This window comes from Phyllobates terribilis, unplaced genomic scaffold (genome assembly GCF_046119375.1).
Source record: "Phyllobates terribilis strain yellow unplaced genomic scaffold, ASM4611937v1 Scaffold_30__1_contigs__length_15301838, whole genome shotgun sequence".
In the NCBI taxonomy this organism is placed as follows: Eukaryota; Metazoa; Chordata; class Amphibia; order Anura; family Dendrobatidae; genus Phyllobates; species Phyllobates terribilis.
The window spans coordinates 13,068,450-13,085,824 of record NW_027362790.1 but is presented as its reverse complement, the minus strand read 5'-3'; positions in this window follow the sequence as shown (position 1 = coordinate 13,085,824).

The following is a 17,375-nucleotide window of genomic DNA, read 5'->3' as shown; positions in this document are numbered from 1 at the left end:
CGTTGTATCTGGGCTTTTTTTCCAGTAGATTCGTTGTATCTGGGCTTTTTTTCCAGTAGATTCGTTGTATCTGGGCTTTTTTTCCAGTAGATTCGTTGTATCTGGGCTTTTTTTCCAGTAGATTCGTTGTATCTGGGCTTTTTTTCCAGTAGATTCGTTGTATCTGGGCTTTTTTTCCCAGTAGATTCGTTGTATCTGGGCTTTTTTTCCAGTAGATTCGTTGTATCTGGGCTTTTTTTCCAGTAGATTCGTTGTATCTGGGCTTTTTTTCCAGTAGATTCGTTGTATCTGGGCTTTTTTTCCAGTAGATTCGTTGTATCTGGGCTTTTTTTCCAGTAGATTCGTTGTATCTGGGCTTTTTTTCCAGTAGATTCGTTGTATCTGGGCTTTTTTTCCAGTAGATTCGTTGTATCTGGGCTTTTTTTCCAGTAGATTCGTTGTATCTGGGCTTTTTTTCCCAGTAGATTCGTTGTATCTGGGCTTTTTTTCCAGTAGATTCGTTGTATCTGGGCTTTTTTTCCCAGTAGATTCGTTGTATCTGGCTTTTTTCCCAGTAGATTCGTTGTATCTGGGCTTTTTTTCCAGTAGATTCGTTGTATCTGGGCTTTTTTCCCAGTAGATTCGTTTGTATCTGGGCTTTTTTTCCCAGTAGATTCGTTGTATCTGGCTTTTTTTCCAGTAAGATTCGTTGTATCTGGGCTTTTTTCCCAGTAGATTCGTTGTATCTGGGCTTTTTTTCAGTAGATTCGTTGTATCTGGGCTTTTTTTCAGTAGATTCGTTGTATCTGGGCTTTTTTTCAGTAGATTCGTTGTATCTGGGCTTTTTTCCAGTAGATTCGTTGTATCTGGGCTTTTTTTCCAGTAGATTCGTTGTATCTGGGCTTTTTTTCAGTAGATTCGTTGTATCTGGGCTTTTTTTCCAGTAGATTCGTTGTATCTGGGCTTTTTTTCCAGTAGATTCGTTGTATCTGGGCTTTTTTTCCCAGTAGATTCGTTGTATCTGGGCTTTTTTTTCAGTAGATTCGTTGTATCTGGGCTTTTTTCCCAGTAGATTCGTTGTATCTGGGCTTTTTTCCCAGTAGATTCGTTGTATCTGGGCTTTTTTCCCAGTAGATTCGTTGTATCTGGGCTTTTTTTCAGTAGATTCGTTGTATCTGGGCTTTTTTCCAGTAGATTCGTTGTATCTGGGCTTTTTTTCAGTAGATTCGTTGTATCTGGGCTTTTTTTTCCAGTAGATTCGTTGTATCTGGGCTTTTTTTTCCAGTAGATTCGTTGTATCTGGGCTTTTTTTTCCAGTAGATTCGTTGTATCTGGGCTTTTTTTTCCAGTAGATTCGTTGTATCTGGGCTTTTTTTTCCAGTAGATTCGTTGTATCTGGGCTTTTTTTCAGTAGATTCGTTGTATCTGGGCTTTTTTTTCCAGTAGATTCGTTGTATCTGGGCTTTTTTTCCAGTAGATTCGTTGTATCTGGGCTTTTTTTGCAGTAGATTCGTTGTATCTGGGCTTTTTTTCAGTAGATTCGTTGTATCTGGGCTTTTTTTTCCAGTAGATTCGTTGTATCTGGGCTTTTTTTCCAGTAGATTCGTTGTATCTGGGCTTTTTTTCCAGTAGATTCGTTGTATCTGGGCTTTTTTTCCCAGTAGATTCGTTGTATCTGGGCTTTTTTTCAGTAGATTCGTTGTATCTGGGCTTTTTTTCCAGTAGATTCGTTGTATCTGGGCTTTTTTTCCAGTAGATTCGTTGTATCTGGGCTTTTTTTCCAGTAGATTCGTTGTATCTGGGCTTTTTTTCCCAGTAGATTCGTTGTATCTGGGCTTTTTTCCCAGTAGATTCGTTGTATCTGGGCTTTTTTCCCGTAGATTCGTTGTATCTGGGCTTTTTTCCAGTAGATTCGTTGTATCTGGGCTTTTTCCCAGTAGATTCGTTGTATCTGGGCTTTTTTCCAGTAGATTCGTTGTATCTGGGCTTTTTTTCCAGTAGATTCGTTGTATCTGGGCTTTTTTCCCAGTAGATTCGTTGTATCTGGGCTTTTTTCCAGTAGATTCGTTGTATCTGGGCTTTTTCCCAGTAGATTCGTTGTATCTGGGCTTTTTCCCAGTAGATTCGTTGTATCTGGGCTTTTTTTGCAGTAGATTCGTTGTATCTGGGCTTTTTTTCCAGTAGATTCGTTGTATCTGGGCTTTTTCCCAGTAGATTCGTTGTATCTGGGCTTTTTTTGCAGTTAGAGTTGTAGTTTTTATAAATATTTTCTGATCTCTTTTTATTACTTTTCTTGGTGAGGCAAAGTGAACAAAATAAACTCCAGAGATTCTGCCGCTTCATCTTTTTTCTTCTTTTTCATTCCATCATCCTCTCGATAGGATTTCTATAAGGTATTTTTTTTAGTTTTAACACGAACAGATGTGGTGAAGCCAAAAATGATGTAACGGGAGAATTTAACTTTGCAGGCTCAGGTCACCGAAAACATCCAATGGCTTTACCGCTACAGTGTAGAGTAAAATGACCAATCTGATATTAATCCCAGTTATGGGACGGGCTTCATAGTTGTACAATCATGGAAGACATGGAGGCCTTCAGTAGGATCCTTGGCTGTCAAGACAATGCCATTGCCACATAACACTCATATGACTGATGATATGACATGGCTTTATAACTGATGGGGGGCCGCACCCCTTCAAGCCCCACTGATTCTCAGAAAGAGGGGGATGCTGTCTTTGCCTGCACAGCGGCACTCTAAGGCTATGTGCCCACGATGCAGAAATGCTCCGGTTTTTTCCTGAACGTTTCTGTATCTCCCCGGCATGCGGATTTTACATGCGTTTTTTTCAGCCAGGGACAAGCGTTTGTCACGCGTTTTGCACATACGATTTCGCATGCGGGTTGTCAAGTGCTTTCCAAGCGATTTTAGCATCACATGGAAAAGTGCTTGACAACTTGGTCACACTATATAAATCCATGCAACCGGCATGGATTTTATATAGTGTGACCAAGTTAGTTAAAAAAACATTATACTCACCTTCCAATGGCCCCCGGTCTCCTTATCCGATGCGACCCGTCACATGACTAAATGACGTCATGAAAGGTCCTTTTAGACCATCGCGAGCCACCGGGGAGCCAGAACGCATCACTAAGGAGACAGGGAGCCATCAGAAGGTGAGTATAAGGTTTATTTTTTATTTTAAATTCTTTGTTTTTTAACAGGAACTATGGTACCCGGGTCTGGAGGAGAGTCATCTTCTCCAGACCCGGGTACCATCCGCACATTGAACTGCATAATATCCGCATGTGTACATGTAGTCATGCGGATATTAAGCGATTCAATGCAAGTCAATGGAGGTAAAAACTTTGCGCTTACGCAAAATAATTGGTAGTGCTGCGGATTTTTCCGCAATGATAATCCGCAGCGGAAATTTCCGCAGCATGTGCACAGCACATGCGGATTATCATTGGGGAACATTGCAGACCTTCTACCAAGCGTGTAAGCGTTCCTGCGGCGGAATTGCCGCTGCGGAAACGCTTAAAAAACGCGTAGTGGGCGCATAGTGGGCACACACCCTTACGCGGTGAAATGAGCTGCATCTGGATCTCGTTCACGTAAAGGGACTGTCAGCACAGAATGACTGTTCAAACTAAGTCCCAACTCTCGGTGCTTCATGACGGGGCCAATCATTTATATACACCTTCCCACCTGCTTGCTTTCCCTCTATCCACACCCTCCTCTTCTTTGATTGACAGCTCTGGCTTCATAGAACCAGAGAAGGAAGGAGACAGAGGTAAAACAAGCAGGTGGGAAGGTGTATATAAAGGATTGGCCCACGCCGTGATCCATGGAGCGCTTGTACTTGGTTTCAATAGTCATTCTGTGCTGACAGTCCCTTTAAAATCAGTGTTTCCCAAACTCCAGTCCTCACGGCCCCCCACAGGTCATGTCTTCAGGATTTCCATAGTATTGCACAGGTGAGAGAATTCCTGATTCCTTGATGATACTTTCATCACATGTGTAATACTGAGGAAATCCTGAAAACCTGACCTGTTGGGGGCCATGAGGACTGGAGTTTGGGAAACACTGCTTTAAATGGAGCGGTGCTGCAGTTTTATTATTCAGCAATTAACAATTTCTTAAGCAATGAGAAAATGCAGTCCCTAATGATGTCCTCTGACAATAAGCGGATCACGGACAGCAGATGCATTGGGTTCTGCATTTCTTGGAGAATGGGATGGGGCAGCTTCTGTCTTCTCAGTGATACAATCAGGAAGGAGATGCAGCGTGAGACAATCCCTGTCTACATCTTTGATCTGATCATCAATACAGAGGGCTGATTGGTGAAGACAGAGGGAAAGGCTAATAAAATTATTAAACAAAACCTTAGTTTTTCGGCTGGCACTTCCTCTGGGGTCAGTATGCCAACCTCATTGACTTCATAGCACTTGCCAGAGTGGGCAGACACGATTTTATTGCCTTTACACACATCACCTCCACACAGGGCGATGCTGCTACGACGCCTCTGTAGTGATCAAATGTGGAGTCAAACAGCAGGGCTTTAAGAGGGCTGCCCTTTTCAATCTTGGGACTAAAACACAAAAATAAGACATCCTGGTAAGGGGGATAAAGGTAAGTAAACAGCGTTCAGTCCAGAGTGATGAATTCCAAAAGACAAAGTTTATTCCGCCATCACATAACGTTTCGACCTGTTATAGGTCTTTATCAAGTATATACAAAGACATACAGGGATACTGATCCCCTTTAAGGAAAATCAGTGGCCAGAACCCTTTAAATTCCCCTTAAATGGTCCAAAACTGAAACTGTGGGAACAATATAATCCACTTAGGGTTCAGCAAACTTACAGTCAAGGGTTTGATAAAATTATCTACACCCTTGTGTCTCCAGAAAGCATAGCGTACGTTCACGTGCTGAAAATGCCGACCAGTGCTGGAGTGAGCAGAGGTCCGCAGCTTGTGACACTCCTGCTGTAGTGAAACTACAGGTCCCAGCAGGCTGACGGTCTCTCATCAAGTTATGCTGGGAGCCGCAGGTTCACAAATAGTGCTAGAGGATCCATGTCAGAAATATGAGGCTGCCACTAGGGTTTCTCCCACAAATATGTAATCGGACGTGGAGCAGATCTGCACGTGGATGAGCCATATTCTCTATCTGTGAACATACTACTCCTTCACTCAGATTCTAAGTGGTTCTGCAGCGCATCTGTGCAGAGCAAGCTGTCAATCAAAATCCAGGCCGAGTTTACAGCCGTCGCCCCTGATATAGTGAGCGGTGCTGTGATCCAAGACTGTAGCCGCTCCGTGCACAACGATGAGTGAAGGCCGGCGGCTGCAGGGAGGAAAGAAGTTAATTTTCTCCCGGTACCTACACTATCAATAAGGCGGCCGGGCAGCATTGTAACAATATTTATCTGCAGATTAACCCTATACCTGCAGGTACATAGCATTTTCCAATGTGACAGGTTCCCTTTAATAAAGAGAAGATGGATAGATCCGCATTAGTCCGTACTCTCGGTGGAAGCCTCCTGACAACTTCTTGAAGAACACTTTCCACATTTGTTCCAAGCTTCCCCGACATCTAATAGAAATAAACAGAGAAATGAATTTCTTAATACAGTTTAGAACTCGGCTACAACGAATCAGAAGAAATGAAACCAGTTTGAAGCTGACAAGCAATCAAGCCCCTCCGTAAGCCACACAGAACATGGCTACTTATGTCATCTGCAGGTGATTAAAGGAACCTGTCATGCTGAAATGGTATAAGATCTGTAGGGGGTGTTGTAGAGCAGAGAAGTTGATCAGACTGATAGACATATCTGTGGGAAGAGAGTCAGCAAAACTGGCATTTTATGCAGTGAAAAGTCCTGCCGTATGTACACTAGTCCAGTGGGCGGTCCTACTAAGTGATTGACAGTTCCCTGTATGACCATGCAGGCAAAGATAGCTGTCAATCACTAGTAGGACCGCCCACTGGACTCATCTGTACAAACAGCAGGATTCCACTGAATAAATTGATACAGGAAAAACATCTATCTTTGTACCGTATTAGCCAGTAGATAGAAGAGTATTTAGATTTGAGAGTCCTCAGTGGTTGATACCATCTTTTCCGTTAGCCATTAAAAGGTAACACATTTCAGGCTTTCCAGACTACTCAGGTCTCAGGTCTGCCTGATGAAGAAGCCTGAGTCGTCTGGAAAGCTTGCAATTTGTTACCATCTTTTCCGTTAGCCATTAAAGGTATCAACCACTGAGGACTCTCAAATCTAATGAATAAATTACAATTTATACTGAATCTTCTCCCACAAACCTATAAATCGTTCTGCTCAGTTTCTCACGGATAAAACCTGTACATCTGAATGGGGCTTTAATGTTGTTATTACAATCATGTAACCGCAGATCACAAAATCTTTCATATGATCATTTTTTTAACACCTAAAACCCCAATGGATATTTATGTTTACTAAAGGATTCCTTTCCCATTCTTTTGGCAGCTCTTCTTTAGGTATGGACACAGACCGGCATCCGGCATAAAGACATCTGGAGACTTTTCCTTTTTCTGGGATATTGGATAATCTTCTTCATTTCTAACGCTTTAAATCTTTCAAATTCTTTCCGAAAAATGTATCATAAAGGGACTTTCTCAGGTCAGTTTTGCTTGTGGTTGTGTTACCATTATTTGTGCCAAATGTATCAAAGTGTTGCACGATGTTTGATAAATGTTTATGTAGCACTTCCATCTATCTTTATTTATTTTACTCACTTATATAGCGCCATTAATTTCACAGCACTTTACAGACATTATCATCACTGCCCCCATCGGGGCTCACAATCTACATTCCCTATCAGTATGTCTTTGGAGTGTGGGAGAAAACCGGAGAACCCGGAGGAAACCCACGCAAACACAGGGAGAACATACAAACTTCTTGCAGATGTCGTCCTTGGTGGGATTTGAACCCAGGACCCCAGCGCTGCAAAACAACAATGCTAACCACTGAGCCACCGTGTATCTTTATCCACTTTTAACGTCACCCGTCGTTCTTAGACCTGTGTAGCTTACCAAGCCCAATTTCTAAAAGTTGCAAGAGTGCTGTAAAATAGGAAGCTGCACATTTTTGCGCAAAAATGATGCGTCACAAAAGTTTGTTTTTTTTTAGCACCAAACATTGATGTAAATTCCTCGCTACATTGCCCCTTTTCCAGCCACATTTTGTAGAAAAAAATAAAAAGACAAGGTACAGACAGCGGAGTTAAATTTGCCTACAGGAATGATTTTGATCTGGAGCGCATCGTACCCGGATACAGTCACTAGCGGGAACGTCAAACATCTTCTCAATTTGTTTCTCCACCCTTTCCGGATCTGCATTCTTCAAGTCTATCTAAAAGCAAAAGTATAAATACTAATTATTTATCAAAGCTGGACAACATCTAGAAACCATATAAGAAAACTGGCTTAAAATATAGTGTGAACAAGAGTTTAGGGAGAGATGTACAACTGGCACTGGCCTATAAAAGGGATTGTGTAATCGTACAAAACTAGCAAAAATGTAAAGTGCCCGGAAAACAAGGAACGTGCAATTTACCTCTTAGTAAAATCCTATGCTTTCTCAAGAACAGAGGAATTTTAATTTCATTTTTTTTTTAATCAAATCATTTTTATTGAAAAACTCCAACTACAAATATTCCATCTTTCAAATAACATACATGACATAGTAATTCCATAGTAAAAATATGAACAAAGTATCTGAACTTCAATTCCCATAACCCACCCTAAACCCAAATCCCAACACTCCAGAGAGAACCATTTTCAGAGCAGTTCTAGAATAACGGACTATAGCATTCATAGAAGGGGGAAGAAGATAAAAAAGTGACTAACAAAGGGGTAGCAGCGTTTTAATGTTATCATTTACTGCTTGATGCCTGAGCCGGGGAGTGCACGCTGAAAACTGTTGCAGGCTGCTGTAATCACAGGACACAAGCAAACAGCATGGCATTTCCTATCAGCAGGGAGGAAGTAAAGGGAACAGTAATGAAAGTCTCCTCCTACTCCGCTCCATATTGAAATGAATAGTGTGCATCCTACAAATGAGATGCATACAGCAAACAATTGATTTTCCATACATAGGTTTTGAGTTGACCACTGGATATACACATGTGTATCACTAATTACCAGAACTGGAAATCGAAAAAAAAGACGAGCAAGTTTGGGGTGAATCCAGCCTTCATTACTGCACAGCCGCTCAGAGGGATCGGTACTAGGAACAGCAGGAGTGCCGGCGATGGTCACAGATTTACCTGCTGCAGGACTGAAGGAGTCTGATCGCGCTCGGCTCGAAGCTTTTTACCTGGTTTACGATAGGAATAATTGAACGCTGTGCTTCAAAGGCGAGGAAGAAGTTTGCCACCGTCTGCGCTTGAATACCCTTAAGGGGGGAAAAAATATATATACATATATACAAATACTGAAACATCTAAATGCATTAGAACATCAAACCCAGTGAACCGGTAAATGACTTGTCCTCCAGGGATACAGGCTACTGTCATTCAGTAATTATTGAATAGGAATTTTACATTTTATGTGATCACCACGCTAGAATGTAAATGGAGAAAAACACAACACAACTCCTCATCATATGAAGATATTTTGTGTTATAGAACAGGATTTCTGTGGCACAACAAGACTGATTTACTATGTATGTGTGACACCCCAGGGGTCTGGTTGCCACAGTGATAGAGATATTACGTCTGAGAGCAGGTGGGAGGTCCTTTGGTCAGGGATCTTGTGCATGCCACACCTCCTGCCCAGTCTTGGGAGGGGAAGGACTTCCCCTATATAAACCCGGGGCTGAGGCAGAGTTAGTGAGAAAGAAGACAGAACAAGAGTAGAGAAGAGAAGCAGCATAGCAAGAAACATCAGGAGCTCTGTGGGGAGCAGTGTTACAACGAGTCAGGGGCTGGCAGCTACAGAGCTCGCCCTGACTGAGAAGATTTCTAACCGGACCCGGAGTCCGAGGCTGTGGGGACTAACTCCTACCCAGCAGCAGAAACCGTCCGGCAGAGGATTTCAGGTCCTCTGGCCCAGAAGCCCGAAGGCACGGTCACACGCGTGGGACCAGCACTGCCATCGTGGAGCGGAAGCCATTAGAAGGCCCCGAGTCACCGGCCATACGGGTGAGCACCACACGGTACACTCAGGGACGTGGGCTACTTATTCCCGCCTCTAGCAAGGTAGCCAGAAGAGTACAGTTAGTTGGGAAGGCCTACAACTCCGCCTGGCCAGGGGAAATCCCATCTGCTCAAGGACTGACCAGGCCCCTATCACTAGCAAGTACTCCGGGAGGGTCTATCTTTGTCACCAGTAAAGACCCTGAACTACACCGCACCGTCTCTGAGTGGTTCCTGCTACCCCCATCATCCACGTCGGCTGCCCTGAGGCCATACCCCTCCCGTTGGGGGTTATACCATCCACGCTGCACCATCCTTCCACCGGCCTCAGCGGTCTGCCCCGCAGCGGCAGCTCCATAGCTGCATTCAACGGGTGGCGTAGTCACCAACCATCTACTGCTAGTACATCGCCGCTCAGTTTGACTCCCTGGGCACGGACCGGGTCGCCGCCACGAGACTACAACCCTCAAGAGATCCGGCTCCGGGTAAGCTCCCGCGTGCGCAACGCAGCGCGACACAGGCCCAGGGGCGCGTCAACTTTGGCGTAGTCGGCAGGATCTCGTGCCCGCAACCACCGGGTACTGCGTGCCTGAAAAGCAAAGACTGTTCAAACTTACCAGTGGTGAAGATTCCCGCTATCCGTGGAGATTTCCCGCCATCCGGCGCCATCTTCTACCTTCTTCCCGCCATCCGCGAAGTTTTCCCGCCATCCGGCACCATCTTCGACCTTCTTCCCGCCATCCGTGGAGTTTTCCCGCCATTGGACGCCATCTTGAGGACGCCGCGCGGGAAGAAGAGGGGCGTGGACTCCGAAAGCGCGCGAGAACTGAAGCCCCGCCTCACGTCCGGACGTTGCGTAAGGTCCTGGAAGGAGCCCAGCAGACGCCGACGTCACCGGAGCGCGACGGAAGGTCCTCAACCCTGACGATCCACTGCGGAGCCGCGGCCTACGGAACAGGATCATCGCAAGGTAGGCCACGGTCCACTAGGGGGGAGGAAGATGTCGGATACGGAGGAGAGCTTCACTGCCTCAACCCCCGCCAGCGCCACCGCTGCTGCAGTTATGCCCTTCACCATGCCCTATATCCCGGGAGCAGCTTGGCTACCCCAGTACTCAGGGGAGTCACATACCCTGCATGACTTTAGAGAAAAGCTGGATAGCCTCTTCCAGGTGTACCCCCTCACAGAAGAGCAAAAAGTGAGCATCCTGGTGGCCCAACTAACCGGGGCAGCCAAAAGGGAAGTAAAATCCTGGCCACCTGGGAGGAAGACTGTCGCAGGGATACTAACCCGGCTGAAGGACACCTTTGATACCCGCACCTCAGCCGAGATTAAGCTTAGATTCTACGGGTGCAAGCAGCGAGCGCATGAGAGTATAAGGGACTATGCACTAAACCTACAAGAGGCCCTGAGGGCCATAAAGCAGACCGACCCTGATGGGGTGGGAAACAAGGACAGGCTGTTGACTGAACAATTTATAGAGGGTTTATATTGCAATGCCCACCGAACCCAGTTGCGGGCAATGGCCTTACAGGATCCCCATCTGGACTTTGCACAGTTCAAGGACAGAGCCATCCGGGTGCTCCGAGAACCGGCACCGGGTGGCGTTGTGACCCACAGGCGCCCAGCTATCACTTACCACCAGGAGGCGGCGCCCTTGTCGGCAGGGCCTGTGGGAGCTGATGCGCAGGCTTTGGACAATGACCCGGCTCCAGACCTACGCCATCAGGTCCAAGAGCTAGCTAAGAGCGTTGCTGCGCTAACCCGAACTGTGCAGTCTTTACAGGTTTCCACCCCAGGGAAGATCCAGCTGGCATCCGGACCGGAGGACATCCCGTGGCGTCGACCAAGGAGGACCCCACCGGCCAGAGGAAGACCCAGTGACCGATACAGCGAGGACGGACGACCCATCTGCCGCCGCTGCAATCAACCCGGACATATGGAAAGGTACTGTTCTTTAAACGGGCACAACCTGGGGTAGAGGGCCAACCCCCAGGAAAAAGATCACCAGGCCCATCGAACTGGCGCGACAGATATGTGGGAGGACGTCCAGTCTTGCCTGTGGTACTGGATGGCATTCCCATGAGTGCCCTACTGGACACCGGGTCACAGGTCACCACTTTCCCGTACGTGCTCTTTAAGCAGTACTGGAATGACTCGGATATTACCCGCTACCCTGACGACGACTTGAGTATCATCGCCAGCAATGGCCAGCCCGTGCCACAGATCGGATTTAAAGAGGTGACCATCAAAATCGGTAGAGTCGAACTGGCAGCACAGGGACTGATCATTGTAGACATTGACAAACATGAGAGCCACCCAAAAATAACTCTAGGAACTAATGTAATTGAGAATTGTCTTGCAGAGGTGATTTTCCTTCTACAGCAGGTTGCCAAGAACGCCAGCTCCGGCGAGCAGCGAGTGCTCCAGAAAGAGATCCGGGCACTGATGCGACGGCAACAGGTGGAACTCTCCGGCGGTGAGATTGGTAGCGTAAGAATGTGTGACCCTTTCCCTATTGCCATGCCCCCAAAAAGCGAAATGATGATTTGGTGCCGGGCAGCTATTGGTCTGAGAGGTAGAGATTACCAGGCAATGGTAGAACCAGTTTACTCAGACAGTAGGCCCACCATTTTGACAGCACGGGGGGTGGTCAATGTATGCCATGGGAGGGTGCCCGTTCGCATAATCAATATCGGGGAGAGGGAAGTGTACCTGCCCCGGTATGCCACGCTAGCAAAATTATATACCATCAACCAAAACTCTATACAGTCTGTGGAACCCTTGCCTCCATCTCACCCGGAGGAAGGTAACGGCTCTAAGAAAGTAATGGAGGATTGGTGTCAGCAACTACACTTGGGAACTGACTCCACTCCCTCCCACCAGAAACAGGGAGTCTACCGGGTGGTTCAAGAGTATGAGAGAGTGTTTAGTAAACACCCGTTAGACTTCGGGCGAGTCAAGGGGGTAGAACACCGCATCCCCACGGGAGATCATCCTCCCATAAAAGAGAGGTATCGACCCGTACCCCCTGCACATTACCAACACGCCAAGGGGATGCTTAGAGACATGAAGGAGGCTGGGGTAATCCGGGATAGCTGTAGCCCCTGGGCAGCCCCACTAGTTTTAGTCAAAAAGAAAGACAACACCATGAGGATGTGTGTAGATTACCGGAAAATCAACCGTATCACACACAAGGATGCGTACCCCTTACCAAGGATAGAGGAGTCATTGGCTGCTTTAAGATCTGCTAACTTCTTCTCTACCTTGGATCTCACTAGCGGGTACTGGCAGGTTCCTGTAGCAGAGGCGGACCGGGAGAAGACCGCATTCACCACCCCGATGGGACTTAGTGAGTTCACCTGCATGCCGTTCGGACTCTGCAACGCCCCAGGAACCTTCCAACGATTAATGGAGTGCTGTCTGGGCCACAGAAACTTCGAGACGGTCCTGTTGTACCTGGACGATGTCATCGTATACTCCAAAACTTATGAGGACCACCTGAAACACCTGGCGGAGGTGTTCGAAGCTCTGGCGAGTTACGGCCTAAAGGTGAAACCCTCCAAGTGTCACCTCCTGAAACCAAAGGTGCAGTACCTGGGACACGCGGTGAGCGCTGACGGAGTGGCTCCCGACCCCGATAAGATCACCGCAATTAAGGGATGGCCAAGCCCCTCCAGCGTAAAAGAAGTGCGGCAGTTCCTCGGGTTGGTAGGCTACTACCGAAGGTTTATTCCCGGTTTCACCAAAAAGGCAGCGCCTATGCAGGACCTCCTGATAGGCCAGTCCCGGAAGGCCAAGAACCAGAAGCCGCCCTTCAAATGGGAAGAGCTAGAAGAAGAGTCCTTCCGCCAGCTGAAGATGGCCCTCACGGGGGATGAAATCTTGGCGTACCCGGATTATAGCCAGCCCTTCATCCTCTACACCGACGCCAGTAACATCGGGCTAGGAGCCGTACTGTCCCAGATCCAGCAGGGGAAAGAACGAGTAATCGCCTACGCCAGCCGAAAACTGCGACCCACCGAAAGGAACCCCGAGAATTATAGCTCATTTAAGCTAGAGTTCCTGGCCGTGGTATGGGCAGTCACTGAGCGCTTTAAACATTACCTTGCTTCTTCCCGGTTCACCGTGTACACGGATAACAACCCGTTGACACACCTGGACACGGCAAAACTCGGTGCCCTGGAGCAGAGGTGGATGGCCCGTCTGTCCAACTACGAGTTCATAATCAAATACCGGGCAGGGCGCTCCAATACTAACGCGGACGCCCTGTCCAGGATGCCCAACCTGCCGGACGAAGGAGAAGATCCGGAGGGACTGGAAGAAATTGAACTCCCTGCGTTCCACCGTCATGGGACTATCCAGTATTCCCACCGGGTAAGGAGTAAGCAGGCTGCTACGTTGAACCCCTTACCTCACTACAACTGGGCGGAAACGCAAGACAGCGACCCTGCCGTCCGACTGGTGAAGGAGATGCTGACTCGGCCGGAGGCTCGCCTTGAACCAGACGCTCCGGAGGAAGCCAAACAACTATGGGCAGAGAAGAGTCGACTGTTCCTTTACAAAGGGAAGTTGTGCCGCAGAATGGTTAACTCCCGGACGCATGAATTACTCTGGCAAGTAGTGGTGCCACGAAGAGACGCAGCCATGGTGATGGAGGCATACCACGACGGAGCTGGACACTTCGGGTGGAAGAAGCTGGAGTTCCTGCTGCGCGAGCGATTCCACTGGGTAGGCATGAGGGGAACCATTGAGAAGTGGTGCAGAGACTGTGGCCCGTGCAACCTGAGAAGGAAGGACCGCGCCAGCCAGAAGACTCCCCTGCAGTCCATCGTCACCCGGCAACCGTTGGAACTGGTAGCCTTGGATCATGTAAAACTGACCCCAAGCAGAAGTGGCTACGTCTACGCGTTAACCATCGTGGATCATTACTCCCGGTTTCTGGTTGTCGTCCCCGTCAAGGACTTAATGGCTCAAACAGCAGCTAGAGCCTTCCAGCAGCACTTTTGCCATCCACACGGGTACCCGGACCAAGTGCTGACGGACCAGGGACCTGCCTTTGAAGCGGAGGTCTTCCAGGAATTCTGCAATCTGTATGGCTGCCGGAAGATAAGGACGACACCCTACCATCCGCAGACTAATGGACTTTGTGAAAAAATGAACCAGGTGGTAATGGATCTTCTAAAAACATTGCCCCTGGAAGAACGCAGTCTGTGGCCTGAAAAGTTGCCCGATCTGGTGGACCTATACAACCACATCCCGGTAGGTTCCACCAACTGTACCCCGGCTTACCTAATGAGGGCAAGACCTGGTAAGTTACCTGTTGACCTGGAAATGGGAGTCCTGACACCCGAGGACACTTCACCAGAAACAGACTGGGACACAGAGAGGCAGCAGCAGTACCGGAGAGTACAGGAGAGCGTGGAGCGAAGTCTCTGTCAGGCTAGGGAAAGACAAGAGAAAACTTACAACCAGTATGCTCCCGCTGTTCCCCTGGTACCCGGAGAGCAGGTCTTGAAGAGGAAGAGACGGCTCCACAAGTTGGACGACCAGTGGGAGAAGGACCCGTACACCGTGCTGCCCTCAAGCCACGAAAACCCGAAGGTCTGTACCATCAGTAAAGACGGAGGGGAAACCACAGCCATTGTATCCCGGGACCACCTGAAGAAGTGTCCCGAACAACTGAGGAACCCTGAAGAGGAACAAGAAGACCATCGACCCGTAGAGGAAAGGGAAGATATGGTTAGTACCGTGCTCGGGGACTTCCCTCGGTCTTGGACTCAAGTCAATGGTGCAGTTGTAGTACCCATACTCACCTTCCTCCAACCATCATCCCAAGAACCTACGGAGCAACCGGTAGAGCTGGAAGAACAGCCGGTCCAGGAGGCAGAAGACTCTACACAAGCAGACCCGGAAAATCAACCCTCTGCTTATAGTGAGCATGCCATACCCCTAGTGAGCCAGAGGGCCCATGGACAGCTGCCCAGTTTACCCTTGGCAGCTCCTACACCCTGTAGTTCAGGGCCAGACAGTCAGCTCCGTAGGTCCACTAGGGCCACTAGAGGCCAGCTACCCGCACGTTGGAGGATCTAAATGTTTAAGCTATCTTATAATGTTTACTTGTTTATAGTTGCTTGTGTATAATTTTGTGTTTCTAGTTCTTTTTAGGAGTCCTTGGTGGATTTACCGGGAATCCTTGTACATAGTTGGAGCGTAACCCAGGATGGACTAAAGACTGTTAAGGACTCGGGGCAGGACAGGCCCCTACCTGGTTACGTCTCCCTGTTTTGGTGAAATGGACACCTTGCTTTTCAAAACTGCACCCGGTTGCGGACACGCCGTAACCATCTTATGTGTTTTTCTTATTGTATTGTTATTGTTATACCTTGTTATGTTTTTCTAAAAAAAAAAAAAATATGTTTAGTCCCGGAGTACTAAATTTCACTAGGGGGGAATGTGACACCCCAGGGGTCTGGTTGCCACAGTGATAGAGATATTACGTCTGAGAGCAGGTGGGAGGTCCTTTGGTCAGGGATCTTGTGCATGCCACACCTCCTGCCCAGTCTTGGGAGGGGAAGGACTTCCCCTATATAAACCCGGGGCTGAGGCAGAGTTAGTGAGAAAGAAGACAGAACAAGAGTAGAGAAGAGAAGCAGCATAGCAAGAAACATCAGGAGCTCTGTGGGGAGCAGTGTTACAACGAGTCAGGGGCTGGCAGCTACAGAGCTCGCCCTGACTGAGAAGATTTCTAACCGGACCCGGAGTCCGAGGCTGTGGGGACTAACTCCTACCCAGCAGCAGAAACCGTCCGGCAGAGGATTTCAGGTCCTCTGGCCCAGAAGCCCGAAGGCACGGTCACACGCGTGGGACCAGCACCGCCATCGTGGAGCGGAAGCCATTAGAAGGCCCCGAGTCACCGGCCATACGGGTGAGCACCACACGGTACACTCAGGGACGTGGGCTACTTATTCCCGCCTCTAGCAAGGTAGCCAGAAGAGTACAGTTAGTTGGGAAGGCCTACAACTCCGCCTGGCCAGGGGAAATCCCATCTGCTCAAGGACTGACCAGGCCCCTATCACTAGCAAGTACTCCGGGAGGGTCTATCTTTGTCACCAGTAAAGACCCTGAACTACACCGCACCGTCTCTGAGTGGTTCCTGCTACCCCCATCATCCACGTCGGCTGCCCTGAGGCCATACCCCTCCCGTTGGGGGTTATACCATCCACGCTGCACCATCCTTCCACCGGCCTCAGCGGTCTGCCCCGCAGCGGCAGCTCCATAGCTGCATTCAACGGGTGGCGTAGTCACCAACCATCTACTGCTAGTACATCGCCGCTCAGTTTGACTCCCTGGGCACGGACCGGGTCGCCGCCACGAGACTACAACCCTCAAGAGATCCGGCTCCGGGTAAGCTCCCGCGTGCGCAACGCAGCGCGACACAGGCCCAGGGGCGCGTCATATGCACCATAGCCTTCATTTGATGTCACTTACTTAGCACCAACACCTTGCCCCAACTCTGCAATCCCCAATATCAGTCCATGACCTCAATGGGGTCACTATAAAATTCTAAAGGGGACTGGTCATGTCTCTATTAGAAAATAGACAAACTTAGGATAGAAACAATATGAACATATACCCTGCTATAAGTAAGTAAAAAGCAATAGGAAATATATATAATATAGGGTACTTAGTAAACATGTTGTTTGATTAAAAAAAAGCCATCCCACCAGCACAAAGGTGTACCCAGTCAGTTATGTGAAGTATATAATAAAATACACTTTAGTACAATATTAGTATCTTGTCCCTTTAAATCTGCTGCTACTTCTGTCACCATGGTAACTGCATTCATACTCAGCCAATAGGATTGCTCGGTTTGAATTTGAAGAAAAAAAAAAAAAAGTTCTATATGGTCAGTTTGTTCCATCTCATCTGAGTGTGAAGACAGACACCTGCGATCAGCGAGATTATAGGTATAAGACGTGATATAATATAACGGACGGAGCCACATCCCATCACACGCACTCAGCGACCACAACTGACAGGAATCAGCACATTTATCAGAGGAGAAGTCATTATTCCCCAACACATGATAAGTGACAACTTCTAGATCTGCTGGGAACACAACTAATCCCTGCTAGACCCTCCCCGGCCACCGCTCCATTCATTCTCTATGCAGGAGAAAGCTGAGTACAGCGCCCCCCATAGAGAATGAA